Source organism: Mytilus galloprovincialis, chromosome 10, assembly GCF_965363235.1.
Source record: "Mytilus galloprovincialis chromosome 10, xbMytGall1.hap1.1, whole genome shotgun sequence".
Classification (NCBI taxonomy): Eukaryota; Metazoa; Mollusca; class Bivalvia; order Mytilida; family Mytilidae; genus Mytilus; species Mytilus galloprovincialis.
In genome coordinates this window covers 73,991,108-74,010,438 of record NC_134847.1, presented here as the reverse complement: position 1 = coordinate 74,010,438, position 19,331 = coordinate 73,991,108, and the positions used below count along the sequence as shown (strand labels likewise).

The following is a 19,331-nucleotide window of genomic DNA, read 5'->3' as shown; positions in this document are numbered from 1 at the left end:
TTTCAATTGAGATGAGTACATTCATTATTATATATGATTGTCAATATTATTATGTCAATTATCTAAATCATTGTTATAAATTACTTTGCTCTTCATGTGCCTTCAATTCGAATAATTAAAATATTTATCTTTTTGTCTAATAAGAGTATGGTAGGGGTTTACAGCATGTAATGGACAAAACATATACCTGTACTAACGTTAACTTATAAGCAATGTATCTGGTGTTGATTAAATACTCCTCTTTAAAAAGCGGCCAGTGGATTAAATCAAATAGCTGTGTTGGTCTAGGTTAAACTAATGAATCAAAATAAATTCTTTAAAATTATTGAAAATTACTCTTGCATTAAAAATGTTGACCTACCACTATAGAAAGAGGCGTTGTTTTGCGTCAATCATTTGCTTACGTGAAGTTCCGGTCGTTACTATCCGGTACACACTGTCATTTCGAAACGGGTACCTGTAACAACACCTATCAGGTAAGAATAATAATGAAATTCATTCAGTTTTTAAACATTTTTTTGGGGTACACACGTTTATCGTATAATATTCTTTTGTAGCTCTACATAATATCGGATAAAATTAGTAGTTAATAGTTTTAACTTAGATATTAAAGACGCATCTCGATTTTTACGACCAAACAAAATAATACCTGGGTTTCCGATGACCTATGTGGAAAAGTTAAGGGTAATTCAGCAGGCAAATATATTTAAAAAATTTTTTTTAACTGGTTTAACGAAGGGAAACAGTCAATATGTATGGTATGTGTTAATAAAGTTTTATTTAATTGGCCCTTTCCACTTTTCTTAAGCAATTCGTGAAACTATTTCATTTTTTTTTCTCCAAACGAGAGTTGTCATACTAAACAGCTAAATTGAAATACTTGACCTCATTGCGGGAGGACTTTTTATTTCATTAAGTTTGTTCAAACATTGATTTTGTTTTTATAAAGGTTTTTAATTTATTTATTCAAATCATAAGAAAGTAATATCTGCTATTCGATTTTATAACAGACCCAACACTTTGGACTATTTCATACAGTTTTGGTTTTTTAAAGCTAAGTCGCAGGGTTGTAGAACTGTTAAAAGACATTTCCAAACTAAATCAACCTGTTCACTTTATGCGACTTCTTCCCTGTTGTAAATCTTTAATGTTTATTACTACCATATAAATACTTTAGAATATTTATGATTTATTCTTCGGTAGCAGTTAACTTATCATGTGTACACGACTATTTACGTGTGTGTTTAGCACTGATAGGGGCCAAGCTCTTAAAAAGGGCACCCAAAATGTCTGATCTTCCTGGTAATGTTTTCCCTTACCACATCCACTTTCTTTTTACTTGAAACACAAACACAGGAGCCTCTTAATACAAATAATGTCTTTTAAAAGTAGCATGTAGGTTTGCGAAGGAAAATTTCACCATTGTTTACCCTTTTTGCTATTGATTTCTATTAGTTCTTAGAACCGTTTCCTAAGTAAAGCAGAGTGTATATAATAACATATATGGATTTTACAAATGCGTGGCGTGAAGACAATAAGGATATTCTTTTATAAATATAAGTTGAATAATAGTATATCAATATTCGGTTGACTGACACGTATCGATTTAACATTCAACTCTTCTAACAAATTTTAATATAAATTTAATACATTGTCACTCAAATATAGCTGGCTAAATCCTCTACGATTCACAAACCGGCCAATAAGTTCCCGCCAGTCTCTGAGTGGCTTCACAGACTATCATCGAAAGTGTTCTAATGTAATTTAGATTACAAATTCAAACATTTTACTTAAGTTCTAAGATACCATTGATCAATTAGATATTTTAAAATCTCGACCCTCCCACTTACACTTCACATTTGTTTGGTCAAGTCTTTAAAAAAATCTGTGAAATCTTAAATTTGCTTATACTTTTGTGCGATTGAGGACACGTATTCATATATTAAAGTTCAAATATTGAATTGTACCATCAAAGTTAACCAATAGACACAAGAGACATAACTTCCCGAGTGAAATGTGAAACAAATGTTTAAAGCGATAGTACTTAATTCTAACAGTGGAATTTCTCTAAAGGTCTTTATATCAGAGAACTGACCCAGCCGACCGGCGACACTATGGACGTTCTGGTTAAATGTCTAGTTAGGGGTATTTCGGTACTCTACAGTAGTGGCTTGAACACATACATTGTCAACCAAATAAGATGGAACTACTGTTTTTTCACACAACAGATTATAATTTGGTCTTTTTAGGAGTGCATGTCGGGTTATGCCCCTCACACATGTTAACCGAACCCTCTCCCTCATACATGTTAAGCAGACTGTCCCACAAACTTGCTTTGACCTATAATGATTTACTTTTATAATTTGTGACTTGGATGGAGAGTTGTCTCATTGACACTCATACCGCATCTTCTTATATCTATATAAAAAATATATCTATCTAGTCTACGTTTCCTCAAAGTATTTTCGTGTATATCTGTATATGAAATGTTTTATTAGTGATAATAAAAGATTTATTGGCCTTAGAATAAAAGAAAATATATAACGGCTGTGACAAATCATTCATCTAGTTATTGATTATGGCTTAAACCATTTGTGTTGACGACGTCCGCAGCTATTAAATCCAAACATATTATACTTCGACCATATAAAATTTAAATGTTTACATTAATTATTAACCTTAAATGAACAATAGCTGGCTTAATAACCCTTATGGGATTGCCAACGTGTACATTATGAATTCAAAATATTTATTTATATTCGGTCTTACAGCGTATATTTGAATGAAAGGTTACAGATGTCTAGAAAACCAATCATCATCGGTTCAGAATTTTGGTTGAAAGTAAAAAAGTAAAAAGAAAAAATGAATATTTCGAGATTTTTTTATAAAAAGTATAAAATATATAAAGTGGTAAGTTTGAAATGAAGTCCGTGTTGAAGATCTATTATGTTTTTTTCTTTTACAAATTGTAACTTGAATTAAGAGTTGTCTCATTGTCACTCATACCACATCTTCTCAAATATATTTTTAGACGAAGTAATAAATGACATCGTCACCTGTTTATACATACTTTTATTTTTATGCATATGTGTATGATCAGTTGTTGGTAAGACTCTCAACGGCTATTGGAAACCGTGGCTTTTTTCATGATTATTTAGAACACTGTTTAATTTTGAGTCGAGAGATCATGTGGATAGCCGGAATCGGTTTTATAGTGTATAAAATTGTCAAAAACCGTTTCTTTATTTGACATTTTGTCCTTGTTTTACCTGGTCTATGATAACTTTTTTTTTCATTTTTGACAAAAGGTAAGGCCAATTTCTCCTGAATTTATTTTACCCACAGGGTCTGTAACAGAAAGTTGTTGAAATTGATAAAATCTGAATATTTCAAACAAAAAAAAATTTTTTTTAAATTTACAAATTTCCATATTCAGTGGTATACATTGAAGCTGAATACATTTTTGTTACAAAGTCGTCAAATTTTCATGTTCATGTTGTGAAATTTTACAGCAAAGGAGATTTCCCAACATGAAGTTGAATAGTTTGCTCCTGAATGATAAAACAGTCTTCTATCTAGTTTGGGTTTTGGTTAATGTCCTTATACATGTCTGCAATTAAATTTAAAGTAAATAATAATTAAAATGGAGGATGAAAATGGGGAATGTGTCAAAGAGACAACAACCCGTTCATAGAGCAGACAATAGCCGAAGGCTACCAATGGGTCTTCAATGCAGCGAGAAACTCCCGCACTCGGAGGCGCCCTTTGTTGTAGTCGACCAAAACTGCAGTTAAGAACCATCTATTGTGTTACCATAAATATTGTGACATGTTCCACAATACACCAAAATATTGTTAGAACCTTTAAGTATATGCTAAAGGCTGTGGGGCTGCATTGGAATTTTAGTACCATTTGGAGATTTTTTAAATGGAGTGAAATAAATTACGATGAAATTGACCATATCTCTTTTCTGTTTTCATAACCCACCGGTATCATTTATTATTTGATGAAATTAACCATTTGTAAATGATATTCAAAATTCAAGGCATTTGTTTAAATAACTTATTGGCACGGATCGACATATTAATCCCAAATTTAAACATTATTTTTCATGTTTTAAAATGTAATTGACCTGTTTTTAGAAAAGAATTCCTTTTGGAAAATCTAGGAATAATATATAATATTTGATATCTTGCCAACATATTTTCGTTCCTGTTTTGTGCCAAGCATTATGAATTTTAAAAAAAAAGACATAATTAAGGGGAAGATTAACCGGAACTGGCACGGATCGACATATTAATCCCAAATTTAAACATTATTTTTCATGTTTTAAAATGTAATTGACCTGTTTTTAGAAAAGAATTCCTTTTGGAAAATCTAGGAATAATATATAATATTTGATATCTTGCCAACATATTTTCGTTCCTGTTTTGTGCCAAGCATTATGAATTTAAAAAAAAAAGACATAATTAAGGGGAAGATTAACCGGAACATTTAAAAAATAACGATTTTGATTTCCAAATATATATTTTTTCAATTCAATTACAATGCTTGCTCTATAGAAAATTACTTGTAATGCTGATATTTAAAAGATTGACAATACTATCCCTGCATGTAAGACTACACGACTGAGGAATAGAGTACATGTAAAACAAGCCTCGCAAATATAAAGAAAGACGCCAACATTCCAAACTTACATTCTGAAAAATATGGTATTTTTTTAAAATTGATTTAAGTTGAGATTTATAACTGTTGAGTTTCAATAACCACAATTGTTTTTCAGATTTCTTAAATTTTATATTCAACTCATGCATGCCATTGAACAAAGTTTTCTACGTGTTTAAAGTAGCCATCTTAAATGACATAATCCATGATCATGATACAGATAGGATCAAATATTACTGTAGCGTGAACAACATTTAAAAATCTCCGAATTCGAACACGTCACTTGGTCACACTATTTGTATGTCTACACAACCAGGTCTGTTACTATTTTCATTTGTTTATGTTTACTTTTTTTCTATGACTCGTATATATGGCTTTTGAAGTGTTTCTTGTATTTGGTTTTGATGTTATATTTGTTATTCTCGTGGTGTTTTGTGTGTTGCTTTTCGGTGTTGTGTCGTTGTTCTCCTCTTATATTAAATGCGTTTCCCTCGGTTTTAGTTTGTTACCCCGATTTTGTTTTTTGTCCATGGATTTATGAGTTTTGAACAGCGGTATACTACTGTTGCCTTTATTTAATATCGTGTTCTTGTGTCATGAAATAATACTCATGTCCTTTTCCATTATATATAATTAAAATTCAGGACTACTCTTAGATCGTACTTTGTTAATTTTGACTGTCGGGTTTTTTTACTGGTATAGATTTGATTATTCTAGTCCTTTTCATTAGTTTGTTGCATTGCGTTGTCAGTGTCGATTTATAAGTGTGAATGTAACTTTGGCATCTGTCGCCTCTCTTTGATAATTTGCAGTAATAATGTGTGCTGTTATACCACTAACCAAATTAGGTGTACATCTGACCGCAACAAGGAAGCAGTAAATTCTAAAGGTTTTCTTCTGACATTATTGTTTTTCAATGGTATTTAAGTAAATCAGGTCGTTTATTGTCCCGTCAGACGCAGATATTTAAACGTTTTATGTGTTTCAGAAATTTTTTATTGGGAGCTTGAGTTTTTGTTTAAGCCAAAAGGAGATGTACAATAAATACCTTAATTTCACTTGATATAGTACATTCAATTTAAATAGTCTATTGTAGTGCAAATATCTATTGTCCTTTATTGTTTGTGTAGATTGAAACAATGCCCTACAATTACTAAATGAAGGGAATATCTCAAACATTTTTCAAAACTCGCTTTATCGGACTACCATAACTAAATGAAGGGAATATCTCAAACATTTTTCACAACTTGCTTTATTGCACTACCATAACTAAATGAAGGGAATATCTCAAACATTTTTCACAACTTGCTTTATTGCACTACCATAACTAAATGAAGGGAATATCTCAAACATTTTTCACAACTCGCTTTATTGGACTACCATAACTAAATGAAGGGAATATCTCAAACATTTTTCACAACTTGCTTTATTGCACTACCATAACTAAATGAAGGGAATATCTCAAACATTTTTCACAACTCGCTTTATTGGACTACCATAACTAAATGAAGGGAATATCTCAAACATTTTTCACAACTTGCTTTATTGCACTACCATAACTAAATGAAGGGAATATCTCAAACATTTTTCACAACTTTCTTTATTGCACTACCATAACTAAATGAAGGGAATATCTCAAACATTTTTCACAACTCGCTTTATTGGACTACCATAACTAAATGAAGGGAATATCTCAAACATTTTTCACAACTTGCTTTATTGCACTACCATAACTAAATGAAGGGAATATCTCAAACATTTTTCACAACTTGCTTTATTGCACTACCATAACTAAATGAAGGGAATATCTCAAACATTTTTCTCAAATTGGTTTATTGCACTACAATAACTAAAAATTTTTACCGATGCTTTATGCATCACATTCTGGATATAGATACCAAAAAGGACTTGCCATCAATAAAAATTACGACAAAAGTTCACAATGACAACCATATACATCTAAAGCATAGGATTTCGGAAAACGATAAATGGCTTCCTTCTCCTTTAATAAGATGCCATCTTTGAAAACACATGGAAAAGAAACATAAATTAACATTAAACTCGAAATATTTATAAACCAAATCTCCCTGTTTCTAAAATACAATTTGGTACAATTTTGATTTTTTTGTTTTTATCAAATATTATGGCTAAACTATATACTGGTCTTGGAAGTATTTATGTAGTACATAAATCTGAATGATTAACGTCTTTAATCCTGCTAACATTTTTAACCCCGCCACATTCTGTATGCATGTGCATGTCCTAATTCAGGAGCCGGCAGTGATGCAGTGGTCGTTTGTTCACGGTTGATGCGTTACATGATTTGTTTTTCGTTCATTTTTTGTACATGTATAAATTAGGCTGTTAGTTTTCGCGTTTGAATTTTTTTTACATGTGTCATTTCGGTTGTCGCATTGGCAATCATACCTTATCTTCTTTTTTATATTTATAACACTATATTTTCAGTACTGTAGTTCCACTCCTTAAAGAACTATTTGTGTGCGTATTCAATTGTTTATGTCCTATGTATGAATATTTATTTGTTTAATACTGGATTCACTGCAACTTTTCGTACTGCATGGTAAAATTACATAATAACTACAACGTTAATTATAAAACAAGTTTCAATTTTGTGAAATCTTGGTCCAGCTTTGCCATTAAACTGTTCCATCTGTAAGTTTGTCTGTACTCAGAATAAAGCTGAGGTGTAAACACGGAAGTATTTGTTAAAATTTCAGAAGTTTTAAGTGTAAAAAGTGTAACATTAATATCCTTTTAACCGACTGGATTAGAAAATATTAATCGCTATATTCATATCTTTTAAAGAATGATAATACAATTTACAATTTAATTAGTATTACAAATATTGCCGGCTGATGCCTCGACTAGTCGCATACTGATTAAGCTGCTGAGCAGCGTTCCATCATCTCCAGACTTTCAAAAACAAGTGCTCTTTTGTAAGATTTTAAGCATTTCACTTAGGTACTTTTCAAATTGGTTGTTATCTTTTTTTTGTAAAGTGTGTGCTGTTCTATCAAGTTCGTGTGTGTGTGTGTGCTGTGTGTGTGTGCTGTGTGTGTGTTAGTCCTCAAACATATGTTCAACCTATTCACAATCTGTATATACCTGGTAAAAACTAGGCGCCTGTGGTCATAATTTTCGTCTGCCATTATTGTGTTTCGTTCATCGATTATATTGACTTAAATCAGTTCATTAGTTATTGATGATGTTTTTCTCATTATGCTATTGATGGAATTTGTAGCTGACCATACGGTATGGTTGGTCCTTACACATCGTAGGACGACGACCCCAAGACCTATTGTTTGTTGTAACCTTATTTCCTCCATTGATGCTTTTGGATTGACATGTTGCTGGACATAATTAATCTGACTACAAACTGTTTGCTTTTTTATGATGCATCGCTAAACAAAATGTCCCTTTAACTCCTTCATTTGATATGCATCTTTGTGGATGCTTGTTGTAACTAGAAATATATTTTTACCTTGGCACTGTAAATGAAACAATGTTTGCTCTGTTAAAAAACTTAAAATATTGATTTTATTAATCACTGCTTTAAACAGAGAATTGATTGACGTAGAGAAGAGGTCGATATGTATCTCCCTTTTCAATTTAAATACCTGGTCGCTAAAGGACCAGCCATGCATATACAAAGGAGCTTTTGAATATTTTAAAAAAATCATGGCCGACAATATTTTTAAAGGTAAGGCGTCTATGAAAAATTGTACATGGTACATGCCAGTAGATATTATTTGTTGTATTTTGCTGAATGTTCAGTGGCAAATGCCGAACATGATTTGTGTACAAAAGTTGCATTGCTTACATCTTTGAAATATTAACTAATCGATTATTTATCATGCATTTAGTATTGCATTCAGTTATATAATGCAAAAGTCAATTGAAAACTACAATGTTTCCAAAAAAAAAAAGCAGTATTTGATTTTAATTCGGCTAAAAAAAGTTGTTTTTAATTAGTTTTAAAAAGCGGTAACATGGCCTTAGACAAAGTATTATTAAGACATGAATGCAAACAAGGACGTATAACTGATATTTAATAATATGCAATTTGTAATTTTTTAAAAAGGTGGAATCAAATAACGGGAAGCTTTGCTTTAAAAGTGTGTATACATTAAACACATACGATACATATAATACGAGTTCATTGTGACGTTCGCGTGTATGATTTGGACGAATTCTTCACATTTTATTTTATTGTTTGATTAAAACATGAACTATATAAAAGCACTGAGAGTTTTGGATAAATATTTGAAAAGAAATTAATCATACATTTACCTACATGTAATTCTATTATGCTATTACATGTTTAAGCTTGATCTCCCTTTAGGAGCTTTAAACACATTGAGTGGTCAGTGAAATAAATTTAAATTAAGTGAGACACGATAATTAAACTGTGCTCTACACCGTCCAATTAAAAAAGACAGAGAAAACCCAATCAATTCTGTCTAGTTACCTGTAATCATACACACTTTAAAATTCATGCTTAACACGGACATGAATTACTATATAAAAGATTTATATGACTTGGAGCAGAATAACAAGGATCATTGATTTCAATTCCCTATCGGGTACCAGTAAAGTCGGGATATATTTCTTGAATCATGCATGAATGGTAAGAATATCATTTTTCAGAAGTTTATAGTTTTCTTATTTATTTGTTCATTGAAATGTAAGATATAAAAAATATCGAACGCTGTCAAGCGGAGCAATCATATTTCACTCAGGTTCAAGATATGTAACTAATTTAAAAAAAGACTGTTCAGGTGTTTACACTTTAGAAATTACTTTGAGTAGAGACACGCCAGTACTAGTTAGAATATTTTTTAAGGATAAACATCCTCTATTCATGTATAAAAGTGCAATGCATTTAGTATTTCAGAAGGATAATTTGTTCATTATTTTTATTTTTGATGGACGTGTGTTTTTGTAAAAATAACCTTAAATTGTATAAAATATAATATATCATATCTGGTAATAATTGTATGTACTTAGTATAATTGTATTTATTGAGATTATGGAAGTATTATATGAATATAACAATTTCATGTTGAGATGGACTATAGATATTTACACAACCATAGATAGTGTTACTGAGTGGACAGTATCGAATACAATTCAGGTGTTAATACAGACTTATCATTGTCTACAATGACGAAAACACCCACCAATGTCCCATTATACCTTTTTGGAACACAAAACATTCAAAATACATGTAACTTTTATATATCTAGTGTTGCTAAGCAATAAAATCTGTTTCAACTGCATATGTACCCGGAGTGAATACCGAGCTGTAAACCAGCATGTTTGGCCTTCTGTCTTGATGAACATCATGATTGTGTGTACATTTGCCATGATACAGTTTCAAACTGTTCATGTACTTGCTTATTTGTAATAATGTTTTATCAATTAACTGATAAAGCAATGATCGATTTAAGCATTAACTATTTAAGTTGGATTAATTAATTATTCATAACATTTTATACAAGTTCATTCACTTAAAGTTATGTGTCAAATTTTGCGTTGTTCTCTCCATGCATGATTGGTATGTTATTTTGCTTCTTTCTAACTTGCATGGGTTAGTTAATATGATTAGTTCGTTATATGACGATTTAAAAGCTCAATAGAGCTTATGATTTCTGTATAGGCTAAAATAAAACTTTTAAATCAATATTAGTAACACTTCAAAAGGGTCAACTTCATTTAGTGGCCAGCCAATTTTAAATGCATCATACGTACGTATTTACAGCCGATTGCATTGTGTAGTTTTTCCAGACCATATGAGTATTTGGACAGTATGCGTACGGTCGGACTGTACGCGTACGGTCTGGTCTGTCTGATTTTAAGAAGTTGTTCAAGTTTTTTAAATACAAATGTATATAACAGATAAAGATAACTGAATTCTCGAATTACATGTAATATAAAAAGTTCAATTGTTATTGGAATAGAAACTTAAATGTTTTCACTATTTAAAAAGTCGCGCTCATTTAATCTGTAAATCTGTCAGTAATTCATATACATGAAATTTTATATTTCTCATTGTATTTAACATAATGTTATATTTAAATTTATGTTTTAGTCCATTTATATGCTTATGAGTTCAGAATGACGTCTATGTTTACAGAATATGACATATAAAGTTATAAGACTATTCCATGCAGCTCTTATATAATTACATAATTTGATCATAAGAGACTAACTAGAAGCGTGTAGTATATTACTCAAATACAACTCAACCATAACAATATCGACAAGAAATGTACAATGTCATTATGTAGGACAGAAAATATCATCCTTGAAGAACTTAATTATTCATAGATATTTATGTTAAATATAAACAGTTATAAAAAACTTTCAATTAAAAAGCAATCTATTCGTATTATTTATTTCTATTCCCTTTACAGTTGTTTAAACGATTGTATGAACAGTGTCATTGGGTTGGTTAGACGTTAAAAGATTTTAAGTATTACTAGAGTTACAGTATATTAATAATTGTTTATACTTCATGACTATGACCTTTAAGTTCGTATTCTATTATTAACCTGTTGAATCTCCACTGAACTTGCGTCAGTTTGTTTACGTGTTACCATGCCGAGGTATGCTTTAAACAACTTAAACTAATATGTTAGGATGTTTATAACACTATTTTTGAAATGAGAGTTAGTTAAGTGGAATGACAGAACTTTACATGACAAATAGATTTATCTTAAAGTATTAAATAAACGCATCATAAATACCAGGTTAAAATACTATATACACCTGCGCGTTTTGGTTTCAAAAGACTCATCATTGACGCCCGAAGTGGAACAAAAGTCTCTTTAAAATTGTTTGAACAGATTCACCAATATAACTTATGTGATCGTGCAAAGGTTGTAATAAAATTATAAAACTATAAATGTTTACACACTGACAGATTCAGTAATTGAGGTATTATTGAATAGGTTCATATACAACTTTGCAATTTGCTCCTTACTCTGAAATCTTTACTTAATCGAGTGTGTTGACTATTAATGGAACCAAATCATAGCCTCTTTTATATTTCTAGGGATATCATTGGTTAAAAGTGAACACGGCGAGACCGCTGAATATATGTAATATGTAATCAGTCAGTGATATTGTTTGCCTTAAATTAGTGGAGAATAAAGGCTTTTTCCCCTGGAGAAAAATCCCAATTTAAAAAATGGCTTAAAATTATTCCCAAAAAGACAACTCAGTTTTTTTTCCCAAACAGTGCAGTCTTAGTAGTATTTGTGCATAAATACAAAAGGAAAAACACTCATTTAAACATTTTTCATGCCTAAAATGACTATATGTGCAGATATGAGGGTCTATTTATGTATAATCACTGACAAAAAGGGGTCTTATTTCAAAGCAAGAGTTGACTCTTGAAAAGGGGTCTGTAAATTGAAGTTTCAGTCATATTTGTGGTTTATTTTGAATTTCCCAATTTGATGAAAATGACGCATATTTTCCCAATAAAAAAGGGTAGAGGTAGTTTTGAAAAAGCCAACAATATAACTACTGTCAGTTGGCGTGGTTTTATTTACCGAATCCGTATATGGTATAAGGTCACTAACACACTACATATAACTAATAATAAAAGTCTGAGATGCTACCTTGAGATTAGGTATATATGAGATTAATGTCCGTAAGTGATAATCTGTGCCCAAGGGACGATGGGAAACCAGTGCGACACACCATTTGAAGGCATATCTCCTCTACCCTTTTTTATGCCGAGATGAACAGATAGACGATATGTTTGCAGGTTATTCATCTTATATGGATCATATCTGGCTACTTGTCTTATTTAACGTTGATTCTTCCATTATGAAACACTTGTGCCAGTACGATTATTTTGTTTCATTTTGTTTAACTGTAGCTCATATATATATATCTTACTTTGAGAATCTAACTTGTAATTAATTGATCAAAACGTTTTATTTAAGAATATATTAATATCTTTTTTCAGGATTATGAAGCCAGAAACTTTGGAACAGCAATAACTGAAACCCAGAACTAAAGACAAAAACACAAAAATGAAAAAGTTTAGAATACGTAACCCGTTTAGCAACCTTGAACTATCGGATTTTAACAATGGAATACGTATGTGAATACTTGTAATCATTAGCAGAAAATTGTAAAGTGACTGGTTGTTTAATGGGACATTGGACATATTGAAATAAACATTATGACTATCAGGCAGACTAAGGCATTTGATTAAAATCTAAAGGGGCATTAGCTGTCAAATTCGTATTTGACCCAAATTCTCGTACATGACAAAACATACTAAAACATATATCCAATTTACAAAATAGACCTGACCAAAACAGCATGGAATTGCTTTGAGTGCATATTTAAGGCTAAAAAACATGTAATTATCTATCTAGGAGGCAGTTGACTGTCAAATATCCCGATATAAGCATATACATACATATATATATAAAGCCACAAAAATTCATGAAATACATTTTGTTTCTGTTTTACATGTATTAGGACAGGGGATGTGGACAGTCAATGACAAGGTTGTTTTCTGATCTCTTCCTTGTTTCGCCTACCTTTCGTTGGCCTTATATGTTGACATATTTTCTTTCATGAATAAACATACTGACCACATGCGCAACCAATCTCAACTATAAAAGGTCAGCAACTCGACATTTGTGATAATATTGTTTCTCCCCCTGCTCTTGCCAGAATAAATATTTATGGTAAAATCCCTATGTAAAAAAAAATAAACAGTTATAAAAAGCAATTTATTCGTATAAGTTAACTTGTAATATTTATTTCTTATCCCTTTTACAGTTGTTTAAAAATCTAGCCCGGTACACATATGAACGGTGTCTTTGGTTAGACATTAAAAGTATTATATTTATAATTGTTTTTATACTTCATGACAATGACCTTTTCAATATGGAAAATGTGTTTTGTAAATTTTCAGAACACCTGATAAAATATATATTTGGCTTAGACGATGATGAAACTGAAAATAATGAAGCTCTTCTTCCACAACATGACAAGAATGGAAACAAAGAAATACATCAGAGTACAAAGGTTTACTGTGAACAACACTTGATGGATGGAAGAGTGTTTCTTTCTTTAACTGACGAAAATGGCCAACCAGCACTTCCGGTCACGGACTTAAATAATCCGAAACAAGTTATGTTAGTGATGCAGTCTTTAAAGCCTCAGAATGGAACAAACGGGCATAATCAGAATGGCAGTAAGAACGAACTAGTTGAAAGTGAAAGTGCTATAGTTTCTGGCAAAAATGGCCATGCAAATGGATATACAAACGGCTTCAAAAATGGCCACACAAACGGGCATTCAGTGCAGTTTATCGAAATTGTGCCCGGTATTAAAGGAAGAAAAAACAACGGAAAACTGGACCAGGAAATGTGGAAATTCGGCCTTGCAGCTATTTATGTACTTTTCGTCCATTTCTTTTCGACATTTTGTATTGTAGTAGCTCAATCGCGTTTGCCTGATAAAACAAAATTTAGACCTCTTCCAGACTTATTATTAGACAATGTGCCATACGTACCATGGGCATATCGAGTTACAGAAGGAATTATATATTCCTTATTTGTTATTGGAATTATAATGATGATACTCCATAAGAATAGGTAAGCCTCATTATCTTTTTTTAAAATGTAGATCTGATTTAATAAAGTTAATTAGGCCGCAATTTTTATGCCCCACCTACGATAGTAGAGGGGCATTATGTTTTCTGGTCTTTGCGTCCGTTCGTTCGTTCGTTCGTCCGTCCGTCTGTTCGTTCGTTCGTTCGTCTGTTCGTTCGTCCGTCTGTCCCGCTTCAGGTTAAAGTTTTTGGTCAAGGTAGTTTTTGATGAAGTTGAAGTCCAATCAACTTGAAACTTAGTACACATGTTCCTTATGATATGATCTTTCTAATTTTAAAGCCAAATTAAACTTTTGACCCCAATTTCACGGTCCACTGAACATAGAAAATGAAAGTGCATGTTTCAGGTTAAAGTTTTTGGTCAAGGTAGTTTTTGATGAAGTTGAAGTCCAATCAACTTGAAACTTAGTACACATGTTCCTTATGATATGATCTTTCTAATTTTAAAGCCAAATTAAAGTTTTGACCCCAATTTCACGGTCCACTGAACATAGAAAATGAAAGTGCATGTTTCAGGTTAAAGTTTTTGGTCAAGGTAGTTTTTGATGAAGTTGAAGTCCAATCAACTTGAAACTTAGTACAAATGTTCCCTATGATATTATCTTTCTAATTTTAATGCCTAATTATATTTTTTATCCAATTTCACGGTCCATTGAACATGGAAAATGATAGTGGGAGTGGGGCATCCGTGTACTTTGGACACATTCTTGTTTTTAGTCTGAATTGTTTTACATTTTTTATTTCGGGGGCCGTTTCTAGCTAACTATGTGGTATGGGCTTTGTTCATTGTTGAAAGCTGTACGGTGACCTACAGTTGTCACTTTCTGTGTCATGTGGTCTATTTTGAGCTATCTCAAAGGCAATTATTCCACATCTTTTTTATATTAACTGTGCTTAGTCTGAAACTTAGCTGTGGTAAGTTTAAAACTTTATGTGCTAAGTCTGAAACTTGACAGTTCTAAATCTGACAATGACAGTTCTAAATCTGAAACTTACCCGGGCCAAGTCTGAAACTTTTAAGTCGTGCAATGAGTTTCTTAAAATTTTAATGTTATCGTAATTATTGAACCAATGCAAGCATATAAATAATAAATAATTATTTTATTATAGTGTCACATATTGATTGACAATAATTACAAATCAAAGTATTCAATAAAACAATCAATACCCAGTCATAAATTTGACTTATGAGACACTTAACACATGCTTTTAAATGCATAAACATGTTTTATCTTTCTGATGATAATTTTCAGAATTTTATCGTGAAATTATATTAATTTGTATATATATATACATTTCTTTTAAAAGATGTGTTCTTTAGAATAAGTTATATACAATTGATCGTCTGGAGCATGTTTGTCGCGGTTTTCCCCCTCGCACTTGCGCTGTGCGGTGAAAGAAGTTACTAGTTAAGGTCATTGCATACTGAAAAATATCGGCGAATTAGTGTCTTGGAAGTCAATACTTCAATATTGGTACATTTATGAAGATTATGATAATATAAAAGGATGACTGTTACTGGACTTATTCTGAAACTTAACTGTGCTAACCAAATGTATTCGTTCATAGTGTGTTAATTTACGTTTTTCTGATCGAGTTAAGCCTTTCAATTGATATTTTATCGTGTGTTTTTCTATGTTGTGATGTTATGTTATTGTTTCAGAAAAAGGGAGAAGGTTTGGTACCATTAAAACGTTTTATCCCGCTGCAAAGGTCTGCACCTGTCCTAAGTCAGGAATCTGATGTACAATACTGTAGTTGTCGTTTGTTTATGTAATTTATACGTGTTTCTCGTTTTTTATATAGATTAAACCGTTGGTTTTCCCGTTTGAATGGTTTTACACTAGTAATTTTGGGGCCCTTTATAGCCCGTCATTGACCTATGGTTTACTTTTATAAATTGTTATTTGGATGGAGAGTTGTCTCATTGGCACTCACACCACATCTTCCTATATCTATTGGATGGAGAGTTGTCTCATTGACACTCATACCACATCTTCCTATATCTATTGGATGGAGAGTTGTCTCATTGGCACTCACACCACATCTTCCTATATCTATTGGATGGAGAGTTGTCTCATTGGCACTCACACCACATCTTTCTATATCTATTGGATGGAGAGTTGTCTCATTGGCACTCACACCACATCTTCCTATACCTATTGGGTGGAGAGTTGTCTCATTGTCACTCACACCACATCTTCCTATATCTATTGGATGGAGAGTTGTCTCATTGGCACTCACACCACATCTTCCTATATCTATTGGATGGAGAGTTGTCTCACTGGCACTCACACCACATCTTCCTATATCTATTGGATGGAGAGTTGTCTCATTGGCACTCACACCACATCTTCCTATATCTAAGTATAAAATTAAGAAATGAAGCAAACTCTACATTGGCATATCGAATTTGAATTTATTAAATTGTATTTCAGATTTATAGCATTAAGAAGAGGTTTACTCATTAGTGGAACAGTGTACCTCATGCGTGCAATATGCATAGTGATGACAAACCTACCCATGCCACAAGAAAAGTACAACTGTGACAGATTGGTAAGAATACTTATGTTGTACATTTAAATTGATCAATTGTATTTCAAGTAGATGTACATTTTAATTCTTATGGATGATTTGATTTTCTAAGTATTTTTGGTTTCAAAACGTCAAATAGTATTATTATATTAAATCCAACCGACAAAAATGATTGCATTTACTCGGAAAACGTCTCATTGTCAATCATACCACATCTTATTTTTATACTATATAAATACTTTCGAAGAGGCAAATATTTCGTCATTTTCTATTGCTAGTATTTAGGAATTGAATAGAACTAGACAAAACTACTAAACAGCATGGTTGTGCAGTATAAATCAAATGTTACAAACTTTAATTATGATTTTCATCATGGTTAAATAAAAAATAAGGCGTTCCTGTGACACAGTCCTACAACAAAGATAACCCAAATAATTCCGTCCCTTCTCTCGATCGACTCCAACTCGCGAGGGCCTCTACTCTCAACGGTCGCGAATCAAGGATTTTGATTGGTGCCATTTGGGTGAGAGAGCCAATCAGCTGAAAGCTTAATGTTATTGCTGCCATCGTATAGCAGCATAAAATAACGAATGAAAGCTTCAAAAGCTCCGTAGTGGCACAGGGAAATGCCACGACTCAAATACTGCTAGAACCCGAGATTTATTAACAATATATTGGATTGATTTTGTATCCAATTCTATAATAACACAATACACGTACGGAATCGTGGGTATAACTTAGACTTGTTTAGATTATTTCTGATTTTAACTTTTCATTCACGGATCCAAGGGGAGGGGGTTGTTCCGGGAGTTGGAACCCCCCTTTTTTTGGCCGATCAATGCATTTGAATGGGGACATATAGGTAGAACCCCCTTTTGTCCTGGGTTTGGAATCCCCCTTTTTAAAATGGCTGGATCCGCCCCTGCTTTTAATAATATTAGCTTTTTCCCTATTTATTGTTTGGTCCCCGTAATCTTTGAAATATTCATTTGTGGTTTTGTTCGATCTCAATTTTAGTTATTAATCAATCATTGTTAGTTTGGTTATGTTTAATTTAATCGAACTTGACCTGATTTACAACGTATAATAGCCAAATGGGTAGAATGTGTTTTGTTTTTTATCTAACCTCTTATTTTAAAACATTTGCCACTGCACGCTTGACAACCGTTCAACAAGATAACCATCAGATCAGCTCCAAAACTTTTTTTTAGTATAAGTTGTTTGATTAACTGTCGAGTGCAAATAGTAAAGCGTGACATCCTGGTACAAATTCCTGTACACATCTACTGTCAAGCAGGGAGCTAGGATCCCAGGCTATAAATAAATTGTTTTGACACCTTTTTCATCAAAGAATTGTAAAATTGAACAATATACAGTAACTTATGAAAATACGAAATTGTTCCATCAACTTTAAGGTGCAGTATCAAAAACAAATATACACAAATGTAAATATTTAAAACTGTGTACCTTGGTCAGAACCAACTTATACATGTAGTTTGTTTATGTTGACGGATTTTTGTTTTATAACAGAAGGGATATTGATTAACTCAATCGGTATTTTAAACATTACAAATCCATTACACAAGTAAAGTTTCAAGACAGCAAAATTCTAGACGCACAAAAATAATTCCCTAAATCACCTACCAAAGGGTTGAAAAAATATATTCGGTGTCTATAGATATAAGAAGTTGTGGTATGAGTGCCTATGAGACAACTCTCCATTTGTCACAATTTTTAAAATTGAACTATAATAGGTCAAGTATGGTCTTTAACACGACACATTGTCTCACAACGAACAGCAAGCTATAAAGGGTCTGAAAAATGAATAGTGTAAAACCATTCAAACAGGAAAATCAACGGTCTATATAAATAAAAAAGAGAAACGAGAAAATCTTATGAACCACATTAACAAATGACAACCACTGACTTAAGGACAGGTTCAAATAAATGCAACGGGGTTACAAGTTTTAAAAGGTTCAACCTTCACCCTTACCCGAAACAATAGTGCAAAATCACAGCATAGAAAGACGCACTAAAATATCAATTGTAGTCTCTTTAGAAATGAAACAAGTTGTGTATTAATTTACAAAGATATTATTTGTATGCCCCACCTACGATAGTAGAGGGGCATTATGTTTTCTGGTCTGTGCGTCCGTTCGTCCGTCCGTTCGTTCGTTCGTCTGTCCAGTTTCAGGTTAAAAATTTTGGTCAAGGAAGTTTTTGATGAAATTGATGTCCAAACAACCTGACACTTAGTATATGTGTTCCTTATGATATGATCCTTCTAATTTTAATGTCAAATTAGAGTTTTGACACCAATTTCACGGTCCACTGAACATAGAAAATGATAGTGCGAGTTGGGCATCCGTGTAATGGGGACACATTTTTGTTTGTACAATACCTTATCAAACAAAGAAACAAAATATATGTTCTTTTTTTACAGGAATTTACAAACAACTGG

General features: G+C 32.1%; 1 long non-coding RNA gene across 5 annotated transcripts; it reads left to right on the top strand.

Moving 5' to 3' along the window:
- Positions 1–356: 356 nt before the first annotated feature.
- Positions 357–16,894, top strand: LOC143048356 (uncharacterized). 5 transcript variants are annotated; one of them, XR_012969802.1, is made up of 4 exons: positions 357–476; positions 12,668–12,801; positions 13,634–14,318; positions 16,774–16,894. It is a non-coding gene; the product is annotated as an uncharacterized LOC143048356 (long non-coding RNA). The 5 variants fall into 5 exon arrangements; XR_012969806.1 differs by lacking the exon at positions 357–476 and adding an exon at positions 4,959–4,981; XR_012969804.1 differs by lacking the exon at positions 357–476 and adding an exon at positions 8,291–8,386.
- The last annotated feature ends 2,437 nt before the right edge of the window (positions 16,895–19,331 follow it).